The following is an 8,971-nucleotide window of genomic DNA, read 5'->3' on the forward strand; positions in this document are numbered from 1 at the left end:
TTAAAATTTCTTTTAAGTTTGCAAACTTGAAACACATCTAAGGCAAAAGCCCAAAAGTGCTCCAAAGAAGGAAGAAGAGTTAAAAGTTCTTCCAGTAGAAATTGCATTCTTGAGAAGCACCAGTCCTGTATTCTTAGCCTGGGATTGGTCCAAGACCATGACCAGTCAGACGTCAGGCAGCCAGGATGCCAGATGCCAGACAGCCCAGAAGGCAAGGTGCCAGGAGGTCTGATCACAGCCGGTGATGATGGCAGGGGTCTGGGTGCCCAAGTTCTTCAAGGGGTGATCGGAGGATCATCTGGAGACCTGGTACATCCAGGCATGGATGCAGGACTAGAAGGCTCAGGACAAGAATGCAATCTTTCTCATGCCTCAACCTGTATCTATTCTAATAAAAGGGTAATATGCTAATTAAACTGAACATCTTCCAGACATCCTTCCGGACAAAGCCACGTGGCAGGGGCTGAGGCAGAGGTGATTAGGGGTGACCAGGCCAGCAGGGGAGAGCAGTTAGGGGCGATCAGGTTGGCAGGGGAGGGCAGTTAGAGGGCGATCAGGCCAGCAGGCAGAGGTGGTTAGGGGCAATCAGGCAGGCAGGCAGGCAAGCAGTTAGGAGCCAGCGGATCGGGCCTAAACCAGCAGTCAGACATCCCCCAAGGGGTCCTGGATTGGAGAGGGTGCAGGCAAGGCTGAGGGACCCCCCCCCCCCGGTGCACACATTTCGTGCACCAGGCCTCTAGTAATGTTAATAATTTTAGTAGCTTGGTTACAATGACTCCATTTTATATATTCCCTATCTTCACACTTTCCTTAATGGACATAGCCCACATTTATCACTTAAAAAAAATAAAAATACACACACACACACACACACACACACTAGAGGCCCGTTGCACGAAGAGATTCATGCAATAGGCCTTCCTTCCCTTGGCTTCCAGCACCAGTTTTCCTCCCGCACCTGGGACCCAGGCCTTCACTCCGGCTGGAGTCTGTGGCCTTTGCTGCAGACTCCGGCCAGAGTCTGCCTACTTCATCTTTGCTGCAGACTCCGGCCAGAGTCTGCCGTCTTTGCCTTCGCTGCGGCCAGAGTGCTGCTCCTGTAGATCCCTTTGCCCCCCGCCCTCCCTCTCATAGCAGGCGTCCTGCCCCACCCGGCTACTCCATACCTAGAGCAGCTGGGCGGCCGCCATATTTCTCCTTCTAATTTGCATATTCCCTCCTGATTGGCTGGTGGGGGTAGCGGAGTGAAGGTTAATTTGCCTGTTTCTCTTTTATTAGTGTAGATATTTTTATTTTAGAGAGGAAGGGAAAGGGAGAGAGAGATAGAAACATCAATGATGAGAGAGAATCATTGATTAGCTGCCTCCTGCAAGCCCTCTACTGGGGGTCAAGTCCATAACATGGGCATGTGTCCTTGACTAGAATCGAACCTGGGACTCTTCAGTCTGCAGGCTGACGCTCTATCCACTGAGGCAAACCAGCTAGGGCCACATTTATCACTTTAAGAGTCAGGAATAGATTCCTTCCTGGTGATAATTTCCCTGATGTTAGAAAGTTAGGGTAGTCTCCAACTGTTACTAGTATAAATAGATTGTGTGGGGAAATATTTGTAGCTAATATAATAATTTACCTCTAATTATACCCATCTCTGTTTAGATATGTAAATATATCAATTTTTCAAAGTGCCATTAGCAGCTGTAAAGGTGGGAGAGGCCATGTGGCTATGGTTTCATGTTGCCAAATAGACATTCAAGTACATGGAACCAATGGGCAGGTCCCCCAGGGTAAGACCACGCAGCCTGTGCACATAATGCCCACCTTGGTCACCAGGTGTCACCCTTTCGCCGTCTGTTTTTCCCTTGGACTCAATTTGCTCCAGCAGGTAAACCCAGCAAAGATATTGTCCTCTCTCAGCTGGAAACTTCTGTCTTTTAAATATATTTTTATTGATTTTAGAGAGGAAGGAAGAAGCATAGAAACAGCAATGATGAGAGAGAATCACTGATCAGCTGCCTCCTGCACGCCCCCCACTGATGCCAAGCCCACAACCCAGGCATGTGCCCTGACTTGGAATCGAACCATGGCCTCCTAGTTCCTAGGTCAGTGCTCAACCCCTGAGCCACTCGGGCTGGGCAGACACCTCTGTCCTTTAGATAATAATGCTTGGCATTTTCCTGATCTTAAAAGCTGAAACTGAAAACGTAATAATAAAAGCATAAGATGATTGGAGCAATCACCCATGTGCTGCCTCCTGGATAGACTGTTGTCATATGTATGTTGGCCTTTTTCTGCCGTACGTGTGACGTTAGCAGTAGTTCATGCTGCTGTGGGACAGACACTGCCCAAAGGTTTTCTATAGGTTAACGCATGGAATCTTCACCTCAGACCGAGAACGTGGGACTGGTTTTTCCTGTCATGCTTCAGGTGTAGTACTGGTACGGCCTGATTGAGATTTGTTTCGCACCTCCTAAAAGCCACCATTTCAGGCATGTCGTTTGGTATGATTTAGGGTATTCATGGAGCTGTACGGCCATCCCATGATTTAATTTGGGAACATTTTTGGTACCCCAAAAAGCAATGCCATACACATTAATAGCCAACCTTCATTTCCAACCCTGCCCTTGCCCCCAACTACAAGAGAAGATTCTCTTATTAATTAACTAGAGGCCCGTTGCATGAAGATTAGTGCAGGAATAGGCCTTCCTTCCCCTGGCTTCACTCCTGGCCGCCCAGGAGCCGGCAAGTCCTCGCTCTCGGCTGGAGTGCCCCTCCTGCAGCTCCCTCTGCCCCCCGCCCTTGCCCTCATAGCAGGTGTCCCGCCCCACCCGCAGCTGCATGCCTACATATGCAAATTAACCCACCAGCTTTGTTGGGTCAATTTGCACACTCACTCCTGATTGGCTGATGGTCGTCATGGACGTACAGTCAATTTGCGTTTTTCTCTTTTATTAGTGTACACTAGAGGTCTGGTGCACGAAATTCGTGCAGGGGTGGGGGGTGTCCCTCAGCCCAGCCTGCACCCTCTCCAATCTGGGACCCCTTGAGGGATGTCCAACTGCCCATTTAGGCCCGATCCTACCGGGCCTAAATGGCAGTCGGACATCCCTCTCACTATCCAGGACTGCTGGCTCCCAACTGCTTGCCTGCCTGCCTTCCTGATTGCTCCTAAACGATTCTGCCTGCCAGCCTGATCACCCCCTAACCACTCCCCTGCCAGCCTGATTAATCCCTAATAGCTCCCCTGCCAGCCTGTTTGCCCCTAACTGCTCCCCTGCAGGCCTGGTCACCCCTAACTGCACTCTACTGCAGGCCTGGTCACCCCTAACTACCTTCCCCTGCAGGCCTGGTCCCCCCAAACTGCTCTACCCTGAAGGCCTGGGTCCCCCCCACAACTGCCCTTCCCTGCAGGCCCAGTCGCCCCCAACTTCCCTCCTCTGCCGGCCTGGTGACCCCTAACTGCCCTCCCCTACAGGCTTGATCACCTTCAACTGCTCTCCCTTGCAGGCCTGGTCCTTCCCAACTGCCCACCCCTGCTGGCCATCTTGTGGTGGCCATCTTGTGTCCACATGGGGGCAGCCATCTTGTGTGTTGGAGTGATGGTCAATCTGCATATTACTCTTTTATTGGATAGGATAGAGGCCTAGTGCACGGGTGGGGGCCAGCTGGTTTGCCCTGAAGGGTGTCCCGGATCAGGGTGGGGTTCCCATGGGGCGTGGGGCGGCCTGGGCGAAGGGCCTGTGGTGCTTTGCAGGCTGGCCACGCGCCCCAGTGACCCAAGCGGAGGCCCTGGTATCTGGGATTTATTTATCTTCTATAATTGAAACTTTATACTTGAGCGGAGGTACTTCCCAGACCCAAGCAGAGACACCATTTGTATGAGCACCATTGAAAATGAGACCATTTATTAAAAATCAATGTTTAAAAAATCGATGTTTTTATAATTTTTTTAGAGGGAGAGAAAGGGAGAGAGAGAGAAACATCGATGAGAGAGAAACATCGATGCACTGCCTATTCCATACCCCGATCTGGGGATCGAGCCTGCAACCTCATGGACATGTACCCTGACCAGGAATGGACCCGGTGACCTCTGAGTGCGTGGGACAGGCTCAATCACTGAGCCACACCGCTGGGCGCAAATGAGGTCCTTCCTTTTCCACTGAGAAGAGGGCTTGGCAAAGCCCCAGACGCAGCTGTAGCGGGTCCCCTGGGCGGGGACGCAGGGAGTGTGTGAGTCCTTGGGGCGGGCCGGAGGCCTCCAGGAGCGGCGCCCACGTCTATGCGATCACAGGAGCCAAGCCGATCCTGTTGTTGGCCCGATCGAAGACGGTGAAATAGAGCCGCAGGAAGGCGTCCCCCAGGACCCAGAGGCTGGAGCTGTCCGAGGTGTCGGTGTCCAAGTTGGGGTAGCAGATGCCCGTCTGCTCCTGCAGGGGACGAAGCACAGCCCTCAGCCGCCCTCACCGCCACCCTGTCGGGCCTAGGCGGCAGCTTTATCCCGCCTTCCCCTGGGCCCGCCGCTGGGCTGTTCGCTCTGAGAGAATCCCCGCCTGCTCCCCTTCACCCCGCTCCTCCTCCAAGACCGAGCCCAGCGCCTGGGCAGCCTTCCCGGGCCCATGCCCCCTCCTTGGCACTGCCGGCTGGGTGGGGAGGCTGCCCCGAAGCTCGCTGTGTCTTCAGCCTCAGCACACGGCCTACAGGGGGCCCCTGGCTCGGCTCCTGGGGTGCCCCCAGGGTTCGGGCTGAGAGATTTTCAGTTGCTCTCTCCGTGGGCTGCCCCACGCCTCCTCGGCACGCCGTGGGGAACCGGCACTTCTTGAGCCTCGACTCTGTGCCAGGCACTGCCGGTCACTGCACCTTTGTTCATGTCAGCGTCTCACCACCCCTCAAAGGGGGCTTGGTCCCCATTTCTCAGACAGGGAACTGGGGCCTACAGGGGGCATTTGCACCCTAGGACTAGGGTGACCATATGATCTGTCACCCAAGTCAGGACACTTGGAGATGGGAGGGAATACAGTTCCTGATAAGGGAGGACACGGGGACTGTCCCCAGCCAGCCCCCCTGTCTCTACTCTGCCTGTCTCCGGGTTACTGCCTACGTTCCCTGTCCATCGGTCCGATGCCCGGGGTGAACTGACGCTCTGTGAGGGCGAGGCCATTAGCGCGCCCTCTCCCGGAGCCCGGCCCCGAGCCAGCACAGGGGCCGCTCAGAGTTCTCTGAGGGTGATGGGTGCCCAGACCCCCTTCTATCAAGAGGCTGTGCTGTGGGAGGTGCCCTCCCAGCCAGGGCTGCTGGGCAGCATCTGCAATGGCACAGCCCGGCCTCCAGGGGGCCTCAACTAGACAAGGCCCATCAGGTCCCTCCAGTCCCAGATCTGAGAGCAGCCCCCAGGATGGGCCCCTCACCCTCCGGATGTAGGCGCTGGCTGGCACTGGGTACGCGACGCCATTGATGGTGAAGACGATGTCAGGCAGGCTGTGGATGGCCTCACAGCTGACGACGTACTGTCAGAGAGAGAGGGAGAGGGAGGATGGCCCAGCGGGTCCTTCTGTGTGTGGGGAGCCTGGGGTCACCCTGGGCGTGACCCTTCACTCAGCCGGTGCTGGTGTTCTGGGCGCTGATGTTCCTCAGAATGTTGAGGATGGAGTTGGTTGGGCTAATCACCAGCAAGGTCCCAGTATCCATAATTTATTTGAAATAAAATAAAATAAATAAATAAATAAATAAATAAATAAATGACTTTAGGGAGAAAGAGAGAGAGAGCCGGGCACCATGGGGAAGGCTGGGCATCACCTGGGTCCCAGCTAACGGCAGGTTGAGGTCCGGCCTCTGGGTCAGGCGCTCCTGCTGATGCCCGTGGCCACCTGTTGGCAAGGAGAGAGGAACCAGGTTCTGCCCGGGAGCGGCCACTCCGGGGCCCAGGACCACACGGCAGAGGGCACAGCACCCTGGTCCTGGGGGTACCGGGCTTTCGCCAGGAGCGCGGGCAGGAGGCGGGTCATTAGTGAGCTGTCCCCTGTGCTCCGGGCGGTGGGGCTGCGCCTCCAGCTTCTCCGGCTCCGGGCCCAGGAGAAACTCCTCCTGTTAATAGCCCTGCCCTCCCCTCAGGCTGCACGCAGCTCGGAGGCTGCTCTTCTGGGAGGGGTGACTCATTGCTGGTAACTCACTCGCCACGTGTCTGATGAGGTCACCGCGAGGGTGCCTGTGGCCTAGATGCCCGGTGCTTCCAGGGTGGAAGGACTACTGGAGAAGTAGCAGTTTACGGGGCTTGGTTACCGTGGGCCTTTGCTATTGCTGTTCCTCATCTGGAATGTTCTTCTCCCAGCGCTCTGCATGCTGGCTCCTTCTTCATATTCAGCTGTCCTTCTGCACTGCCCCTCCTCGGTGAGGTGTGCCCTGGCCACCCTGGTCCCTGGGCACAGACCTTCACTCATTTGAGGAGCCCCAGAGACACCGAATGTGTTTTCTCCTGTGCTTAGCCTGGGAGCCCTATGGGGTGAGAATGTCCCCAATTTCCAGATGAGCAAACCGAGGCTGGGGGAGTTAAAGTCCCTTGAGGTCACGTGGCCAGTGAGTGCCTGGGAGGTGAACCCAGGTCTCCCCGACAGATTGCCTGGTCTGTCCACACTGCTGCTTGGGGTGGAGGGCCTGGAGGTGATGCCCAGGAGAGAGCGAGAGGAGGGATGGGAGATGCCGGGGTCACCGATAAGGGGGTGTCGTCCATGAAAACTATCCATCCTTTTAGGGACCACTTTTTGTTGTTGTTTAAATTGATTTCAGAGAGGAAGGGAGAGGGAGAGAGAGTTAGAAACATCAATGATGAGAGACAAACACTGATCGGCTGCCTCCTGCACGCCTCCCACTGGTGCCAAGCCCACAACCCAGGCATGCGCCCTGACGGGGAATCGAACCATGACCTCCTGGTTTCTCGGTCGGTGCTCAACCTCTGAGCGACTCGGGCTGGGCAGACACCTCTGTCCTTTAGAGAATAATGCTTGGCATTTTCCTGATCTTAAAAGCTGAAACTGAAAACGTAATAATAAAAGCATAAGATGATTGGAGCAATCATCCATGTGCTGCCTCCTGGATAGACTGTTGTCATATGTATGTTGGCCTTTTTCTGCCGTACGTGTGACGTTAGCAGTAGTTCATGCTGCTGTGGGACAGACACTGCCCAAAGGTTTTCTATAGGTTAACGCATGGAATCTTCACCTCAGACCGAGAACGTGGGACTGGTTTTTCCTGTCATGCTTCAGGTGTAGTACTGGTACGGTCTGATTGAGATTTGTTTCGCACCTCCTAAAAGCCACCATTTCAGGCATGTAGTTTGGTATGATTTAGGGTATTCATGGAGCTGTATGGACATCCCCTGATTTAATTTGGGAACATTTTTGGTATCCCAAAAAGCAATGCCATACACATTAATAGCCAACCTTCATTTCCAACCCTGCCCTTGCCCCCAACTACAAGAGAAGATTCTCTTATTAATTAACTAGAGGCCCGTTGCATGAAGATTAGTGCAGGAATAGGCCTTCCTTCCCCTGGCTTCACTCCTGGCCGCCAGGGAGCCTGCAAGTCCTCACTCCCACCTGGAGTGCCCCTCCTGCAGCTCCCTCTGCCCCCCGCCCTTGCCCTCATAGCAGGTGTCCCGCCCCACCCGCCGCTGCATGCCTACATATGCAAATTAACCCACCAGCTTTGTTGGGTCAATTTGCACACTCACTCCTGATTGGCTGATGGTCGTCATGGACGTACAGTCAATTTGCGTTTTTCTCTTTTATTAGTGTACACTAGAGGTCTGGTGCACGAAATTCGTGCAGGGGTGGGGGGTGTCCCTCAGCCCAGCCTGCACCCTCTCCAATCTGGGACCCCTTGAGGGATGTCCAACTGCCCATTTAGGCCCGATCCTACCGGGCCTAAATGGCAGTCGGACATCCCTCTCACTATCCAGGACTGCTGGCTCCCAACTGCTTGCCTGCCTGCCTTCCTGATTGCTCCTAACCGATTCTGCCTGCCAGCCTGATCACCCCCTAACCACTCCCCTGCCAGCCTGATTAATCCCTAATAGCTCCCCTGCCAGCCTGTTTGCCCCTAACTGCTCCCCTGCAGGCCTGGTCACCCCTAACTGCACTCTACTGCAGGCCTGGTCACCCCTAACTACCTTCCCCTGCAGGCCTGGTCCCCCCAAACTGCTCTACCCTGAAGGCCTGGGTCCCCCCCACAACTGCCCTTCCCTGCAGGCCCAGTCGCCCCCAACTTCCCTCCTCTGCCGGCCTGGTGACCCCTAACTGCCCTCCCCTACAGGCTTGATCACCTTCAACTGCTCTCCCTTGCAGGCCTGGTCCTTCCCAACTGCCCACCCCTGCTGGCCATCTTGTGGTGGCCATCTTGTGTCCACATGGGGGCAGCCATCTTGTGTGTTGGAGTGATGGTCAATCTGCATATTACTCTTTTATTGGATAGGATAGAGGCCTAGTGCACGGGTGGGGGCCAGCTGGTTTGCCCTGAAGGGTGTCCCGGATCAGGGTGGGGTTCCCATGGGGCGTGGGGCGGCCTGGGCGAAGGGCCTGTGGTGCTTTGCAGGCTGGCCACGCGCCCCAGTGACCCAAGCGGAGGCCCTGGTATCTGGGATTTATTTATCTTCTATAATTGAAACTTTATACTTGAGCGGAGGTACTTCCCAGACCCAAGCAGAGACACCATTTGTATGAGCACCATTGAAAATGAGACCATTTATTAAAAATCAATGTTTAAAAAATCGATGTTTTTATAATTTTTTTAGAGGGAGAGAAAGGGAGAGAGAGAGAAACATCGATGAGAGAGAAACATCGATGCACTGCCTATTCCATACCCCGATCTGGGGATCGAGCCTGCAACCTCATGGACATGTACCCTGACCAGGAATGGACCCGGTGACCTCTGAGTGCGTGGGACAGGCTCAATCACTGAGCCACACCGCTGGGCGCAAATGAGG

This window comes from Eptesicus fuscus, chromosome 13 (assembly GCF_027574615.1).
Source record: "Eptesicus fuscus isolate TK198812 chromosome 13, DD_ASM_mEF_20220401, whole genome shotgun sequence".
In the NCBI taxonomy this organism is placed as follows: domain Eukaryota; kingdom Metazoa; phylum Chordata; class Mammalia; order Chiroptera; family Vespertilionidae; genus Eptesicus; species Eptesicus fuscus.